The 8251-nt window shown below is 32.1% G+C and overlaps 1 long non-coding RNA gene across 1 annotated transcript; it reads right to left on the bottom strand.

Moving 5' to 3' along the window:
* Positions 1-3934: 3934 nt before the first annotated feature.
* LOC126969033 (uncharacterized) lies at positions 3935-7334 on the bottom strand. Its single transcript, XR_007730330.1, has 3 exons — positions 7077-7334; positions 5276-5466; positions 3935-4384 (listed from the first exon to the last, which is right to left on the bottom strand). It is a non-coding gene; the product is annotated as an uncharacterized LOC126969033 (long non-coding RNA).
* Positions 7335-8251: the final 917 nt, after the last annotated feature.

Below are 8251 nucleotides of genomic sequence, written 5' to 3'. Positions count from 1 at the left end.
CATGAATAAATTTGATCTGCACCTTCAATGAACCGTTTGTTTATATTTTTTGTTATTATTTGTCTCGCATCAAAGTGGACTAAAGAAATTCTTGCATGTTTATTTAGTTCCCATAAATCTGTTCGTCCTGTTGCTTTTATCCATTTTTTTAGTATTGAATCTAATGGGAACCTGAAATAGATTATTTTGTTTATTATTTTACTACACATTGTCCAACATCTTTACATCATGTTCCTTGTTTTATAATCGATCAAAGTAAAATGTACAAATGTCGTTCTAATTTCCTTACTCCGAACAAATATATCGTTGTAAATTATTAATACTAATAATATGTATCTGCTGTATGTAATTTTAATAAAATTGAATAAATAAGTTTTAAAATAAATCATTACCCTTAACTTGGGTAAAACTATTTCTATGTTATAGCAGCATTTTGGCTGTCACTATTCTAAGATATGTTTATTTTGATTACGACAAATTTCCAAAAAATAGGTTACTATGGATCAGAAATCAATACTGTTGGAAAGAGTATTTCATATATATATTTTTGAAACGAGCTTGTTACAAGTTACACTGCGTGAATCAGAAAGGGTATTCCATCCCTTCAATGGTACGTTATTTGGGTCATATGCAATTACTATTGGACATACTTGGTGATGTTTAAATTTTAATAAATAAATACATAAACTCCCCTACGAAATAAAAATATTATTTTTCAATTACTTTTCTTAGACAACCCTAACTTTTAAAGAGAGTGCCATTTTTAGGCTGTATTTATTTTGGTAAATAAGTAAATATCCATTGAAATTGAATTTATGATTAAGGAATATGCACACTACATGAAACCACACAAGAGCACATGGCTTGTATTTATGTGTTTCACATACAATTACATTAACTTACTTCTGTTATTGCAAAACTAATAAACAAAATAAGAAATTACTTAACATTACACAGGTTCACGCCTGTATTCTTGAAGGGTTAGGCATATTTGTTCCACAAATGTTTCCCTATGTTTAATTCCCACATAACAGGCGGCGAGCTTCCACATTTCTAAACTCAGGAAACCGCCTTTACTAGCGGCTTCCTTTGATTCACAAAGACCGCCGATACCATTTTAAATACGAATAATTGCGTGATTGTGATTGGATAATGTCTTTCACACATTGTCCAATCACAGAGCAGTAGATATCGTGATTCAAAGCACAATTCAAAGAGTATTGCTGCAGACAGGTCGAATAAATGCTTAAGATAACATATTTAAATAAATACAAAATGTAAGAACACAGTTACAATAACACGCGTTTCAATCCTTTAAAAGTATTTTATTTAAATGTGTAACACTCGCGTAAATCAAAGAAATTACTAACATAAAATAGTTTCATAATAAGATTAGAAGTACCTATCTTTATTGGGTAATGCATAACTACAGTAAATAACAAATTTGGAATGATTTTCAATGTCAGCTAAAGAAAATGCACATACAAAACAACTTCGTCTTCAAGGCAAAATGAGAACATAATTTGCCACACAGCTGCAATAAATAGTAGGCATTTTATTATTATCTGATATTATGTCACATCTACGTTATTTATCTATTTTAGGTCAAACTGTAATTCAGAAAAACAGCTGATAAGGGTTGCGGGATGCATAGTTTTTGCGAAAACTTAGCACTTCAAAAATTGTATTAATTTATAATTCAAATCCATTTCTGACTTCACATAGTCATTAGAGATGACCTTAAGAATGTCTGGTTCAAAGTATAGTATACCCATAACGTTTCACCGTGTATTGAAAACGTTAGGTAAAAAGCAATTCTTACGTGTGGAAGTTAACTCCTGGATTTTTATATTACTGGCTTTGGCAACCAGACACACAACTTATCCAACGCCTTAACTTTTATAAGTTGAAAGGCATCCGTATCTCACACCAAATGTGTTTCAAAACAATAAAATCACAAAAATACTATTCGCAAGCTCGATGACATGACAGATCTTTGTTTATTTGTCCCAAAGTTGACATTGGGCCAAACAAATAAATGGATTACGCGATAGAGATACAAGATGAATAGCTTTGTCCCGTTGTATCTCAGCCTTAGTTGCATATCGCTTGTCCTTTCTATTTGTAATGAAGTTACGCTACTTCTGTAGCGGTAATATTCTAAGCTGATTTCCTACTTATTGAGTTTCGCGTTCACGGTCACCTGGCCCACAGACTAGTTTTAGAATTTAGTCAAAGATAATTTAACCACTAAGTTGACATTTAGTTAGTGTAATAGTGTTGTGTGGTAAAAGTGTACTGTGGTCTCGTTAGAGTCAAAGTTTTCTGTGACTGTGGTCTGTGGTTCAGAAAAAGCGCGGGAACTCTTGAGTGCTTAGGGCGGTCTTTTTAACTATAAAATTAAATATTTCTATTATATTGTATATCATCCTCATATTTTTGAAAAGTATCTAAGTATTTGTATATGTTTATCATTTAATTTGTTTAGTATAAGTAAAAGTCTATATATTTAGTGATTTAGGTTTGTGCTAAGAGATGTCGAAAAGGCGGGAAAAAACGAAGCCGGAACGAGATAAAGGTGAGTCTATTCTAGATTCCACCTCTGAAAGTAGCGAATACTCAGATTCGCGTACAGTTTTGGAAGACCACGAGGACTTTTATTTGCCATATAGGGTGGCCCCGACTATTGTCGCCGATATCCGGAAGACGCAGGTGCCGGTCATGAATTTATAGTCTTCATAGAGAGTGTCACTGAACAGCCACTTGGTAGTCGTGACATGCTTACTCTTAGTAGCTACTTATCGCGTTTCATTAAAATATCTTATGAAACTCAACAAATATAAGATAGGAGTAGTATTTGAACGACCCAATTTGGCTAATACATTCCTAGACAACACGACATTTTTAAGGGAACAAAATATTAAGGCGTCCATCCCAGCTGGTGCCACTGAATTGTCTGGAGTGATTTCCTCCGTACCCATTGATATGTCCAACAAAAAAATTTTCAAATCTTTGTCTAGTACAAAAAAAAATTCTGTTCGGCGTATAATGAAAAAAGACAAATCCGATAGTGGTTTTATATTACAACCTACACAGACAGTCATTATTACCTTTGCGTCATCTACTTCACTCCCAGATTACGTTCACTTAAAGATGTGGCGTCTACCAGTGCGACCTTATGTGCCGCCAGTTAAGCAGTTTTCCGATGCCTTAGGTTTGACCACTTGGCTAAATTCTGTAAGAATGCTCAGCGTTGCTCAATCTGCACTGAAAATCATTCATATAAAGAATGTACTATACCTATTGACAAAGCAGTATGTGTGCACTGTAAAGGTAACCATCTTGCAGTATCAGGTCAATGCCCTATAAAACAAAAAAAGATATTGGATAGTAAAAATAAAAGTAAAACACCATTATCAGATTTATTTAAACATCCAACAAACTTTCCATCACTCAATAAGATAGAGAACACACAAGACATCATTAATTTAATTTTATCCAATCTAACGTCAACCAAATCACAGAATCAATAATCAAAGTCATTACACTAAATAAAACACAGAATCAAAGCATTAGCTCACACGCAATTAGTTCAGCTATTAAAGATACCATAGAAATTAAAAATAAAACGTCACATTCAACTGTCACAAACTTAACATAGTACAGTGGAATGCTCAAAGTCTGTTGAGTAACAGACTTGAGCTTCAAAGCCTACTTTATGAGCAGGACATACACATAGCACTTATATCAGAAACTTGGCTTAAACCAAATATACAGTTTTCTATCAGAGGTTATACAATACTAAGAAATGATTGTGGTAATGATCACAATGGTGTAGCAATTTTTGTTAGAAATGGCATTTTTTTCAAAAGTTAGAAACATTTTCTGATAACTCCTTGCAAAATGTAGCAATCAAAATTAAATAAATGTAGCAATCAAAATTAAATACAAACAAAAAGACATCTCAATTGTTAGCTTTTATAGTCCTGGCAACAGTGTACCTAACTTTGACAAATCTAAATTTAATAGACTGTTGCATAGTATTCCAAAACCACTAATAATTGCTGGTGATTTTAATGCTCACCATACCATTTGGGGTTGTAATAGAACCAATTCTAGAGGAAGGGGCATCATGGATGTAATTGACGATAATGACTTAATGCTCTTAAATAATGATCAATCAACTACAGTGGGTACTAATTCTTGGAGACCAAATGGACTAGATCTAACAATAGTATCATCTTCATTATTCCTGTGCTGTGAATGGCAAGTTCATCAGGACTCTTTGGGCAGCTATCATTTGCCTACAATCACAAAATTTTCCATGGTAGTGTCGGAAACTGAATCTTCTTCATTTTCATCCAACATTCCTCCACACAGTAATCTGAAAATAGTAAATTGGGACCAATATGAGAACTTAGTAAATGACTTGTTAAAACAATTTGATATAAATAATCGTAATCTACAGAAGTCTTACAATAACTTCTGCTCCTTAATTCTTAGAGCGGTAGAAAATTCAGTACCTAAAACCAACTACCACTGTAACAATATTACTCATCTACCTATAAGAAAGCGACAACTTCCCTGGTGGAATGGGCAATGTACTAAAGTGGTAGAAGATTGCAAGCAGGCTTATCTTTTATTCAAATCAAATTGCAATATCCAAAACTACATTCATTTTAAGCAAGCTCAAGCAAAGAAAAAATGTATATTAAGACTTGAACGTCGTAAATCCTGGACAGATTTTTGCTCCACCATAAATAGGTTAACACCAATGAAACAATTTGGACAAAAATGAGGAAATTTAAGAACTTATATTCTAATAATAATTGTTTCTCTAGCAATAATTGGATATCCAACTTTTTACACAAATATACTCCAGATACAGTACAAAATTTGACAATTATCCACAATAATCATCCTTTAAGCACCAACTCTTTTATGATTGCCACTTTTACTATTTAAGAATTAAAAGCTAGTCTATCATCAAGAAAGGACTCTGCATGTGGTTTGGATTAGCTCTCCTATAAAATTTTTAAACTCCTAAACTCTTCTAACTTAAATAAGTTTCTAAAAATATTAAATCTCCTATGGAAGAACTCCACTATTCCAGAAGAATGGAAAACAGACTGTCTAATTCCAATTTTAAAGCATGGGAAAGATTCTAGTTCAGCTGATTCATATCGTCCTATCACACTAAGCTCGTGTGTTGGTAAAATTTTTGAACAATTAATAAAACAGAGATTAATATTTTATATTGAAAGTAACCTCTTACCTAATAATCAATTTGGATTTCGATGTGGTCGTTCTGCTTGTGAGAGTCTACGGCATTTATGTCTTGACATCCATAGTGCCCAGATTGACAATAAGATATTGGCTGGAGTTTTTTTGGATGTTGTAGGAGCATTTAATAATAATAAGTTGATTTAGAACAATTATCATCCATTCTTCTATCTTTAAATGTCCCTGAAAAAATTGTTAGTTGGATATTCAATTTCTTGCATGGTCGTAAACTTTATGTTAGAGTCAATAACCAATTAATAGGTGCTCAATATTCATATAGAGGCGTATCGCAGGGCGGAATTTTGAGTCCATTGCTCATTATAATCTACATAAATCAAATAAATATTGTTTTGGGTAATAGAGTTTCTAACATCCAATTTGCTGATGATCTAGTAGTGTATAGTTCAGGACTTAATTTATCAAATGTTGTGTTAGATCTTAATGTAGCACTCAAAAAATTGGAGCTTTATTTTCAATATCTTAGTCTTGAGGTCAGTATTGACAAAAGCAAAGTAGTAATATTTTCAAAGCATTCTATAAGAATAAGAGATGCAAAAATATATTATGGTACTCAGGAAATTTCAATTCAGGAAATTCAATAAAGTTTTTAGGAGTTACGTTTTTAAGTAATTTTAGATGGCACAAATATGTTGAAATATTAGAAAATCGAGCATTAAAGGCCTGCTATATTCTGAAATCATTAGCTGGTAAATATTGGGGTGCAGACCCACGCATCTTGCTAACACTATATAAGTCATTAGTTCGTAGCCATTTTGAGTATGCCTTCTTTTGTTATGGTGGAGTAATTACATTAGTGAATAAATTAGAAAAAATACAAAATAAATGCTTAAGGATCATAACAGGCGCTTTTAGGTCTACTCCTATTATATCATTACAATGTAATATTCCCCCACTAGGTCTTAGATTCAAATATCTACAAACAAAATTCTTTTTCAAATTAACTTCTATTAATAATCATCCACTCGTATTAAAGATACAGGACTATATTAACCAAACTGACAATAATTCCTACTATCAAGTAGAAGGCATCTCTGATTTGTTACATTTTTCTTGTGATCATAATCTATTTTCTAGTATTCTTTGGCCATGTTATTTAAATTCTTATAATTCAAAATATACACCTATTAAAATAATTATTAATGAATCATTAAAATATAAGGAAGATGTATATAGTATGCTGTCAGAGTGGCAAAATTATAACCAACTTTATACTGATGGATCTAAAAGTAATACTGCTGTCTCTATGGCAGTTTATGACATACAACTGCGGAGTGGGTTTGGTCATAGGTTAAATAGCTTGGCTAGTATATACACAGCAGAATGTGCTGCCATATATGCTGCTCTAGAATATATTGTAGAACAGTCATATAATAATTGGATTGTTATAATGGATAGCATAAGTGTTTTAAAAGCTTTACAATATCCTAAATGTAATGTTACAACTAATTTCATCATTTACAATATTAGAGACAAATATCAATGCTTATCCCTAACAAAAGATATTGTTTTATTCTGGACTCCTTCACACATAGGCGTGGAAGGAAATGAACAAGCTGATTATCTTGCTAAATCTATTGTGAATAGTAATCAGATACATACTGCTTTGAACATTCCCATACCACACACAGATGCACTGTCTCATTTTAAAGGTACATTCTTGCAAGACTTGCAGAATTATTGGCAACAAGTTGTTCAAACAAAGGGCAAATGGTTAGCCGACATTAAAAACGAAATCTCTCCTCCCGGGTTTGTTAAAAAGAAAAAATACTTACACAGAAAATTTTACACCACAATTTGTCGGTTACGTCTGGGACATTCTCGTAGTTGTGCTCATTTATTTAGGATCGGTGTTTTAGATTCTCCAACTTGTCAATTCTGTAATTTATCCATCCAAACTCTTGATCACATTTTCTTTGACTGTCCCCAATATAATCTTCAAAGATTTATACTGATAGACTGCCTCTTGGATATTTATAAGAATGCTGAAGACATCCCGCGCTCACTTCAGCAGCTATTGAAAACTTATGACTGCTTCGTGCCGCTTTACAAATTTATAGTTTCAACGGTAGGCGAAATTTGAAAATACGGCTTGGCTTTTGACACAATCCACATACACAGACTTAAAACATATTCGTCCATAAATTATTATTGGACTTGTGTTTATAATGTAAATTTTAATGTATATATTATATTTGTAGTAAATATTATATTTGTAGTTGTACCTTTAGTTATTTAGAATTAGTTTCATATTATCTTATAATTATATTCAACTAATATTCATCATTATTACTTATAATTCATGTATAATATATTTCTTATAACGTATATGAGATACATATTTTAGTATTATATCATAAAAGTTTATTATTATTAAACCCGCCCAGGGTTTAAGCTTGATCTTCATTGGAACAAGAATATTATCAATAAAAGACTTGGCTTCGGCCTGTCATGCGAACCTATATGTATATGAAGAAAATGATACATGAAGAACACGAAATACTACTTTTATGTGAAATTGTACTATTTATGTTTGAAGTTGAAGATTATATAAATATTAAATACTTAGCTTGACTTTGAACAAGCTGTGTAACGTGAAGAATAGAAAAATAAAAATGAAGACTTGGCTGTATGGGCTTTTGACCCCTTTGCCTGTCCAGATGGACGAACAGAACCAAAAAAAAAAGGTCTGTGGTTCAAAGTTCAAACTTCAAATTTAGTTATACTTGACAAGCTGACCGTTATGCGTTTATTTGTTAATTATGTCAAGGAAATTATACAATAAATTCATTTTAATATTATGAACTAATACATGATATGTGTATCTATTAATTAAAGTAGGTTTTTAGTGTACGGTACACTAGTTTAAAGTTTAACAATAGGTATCGGTGTCCGGGCCTTGCGGATTGATGTGGCGTTTCGCTACCTACAACTATTTTATTATTTTGTT

Source organism: Leptidea sinapis, chromosome 17 (assembly GCF_905404315.1).
Source record: "Leptidea sinapis chromosome 17, ilLepSina1.1, whole genome shotgun sequence".
Taxonomy (NCBI): domain Eukaryota; kingdom Metazoa; phylum Arthropoda; class Insecta; order Lepidoptera; family Pieridae; genus Leptidea; species Leptidea sinapis.
Note: the sequence above shows the minus strand (reverse complement) of the source record. Positions and strands in the feature narration are given on the sequence as shown.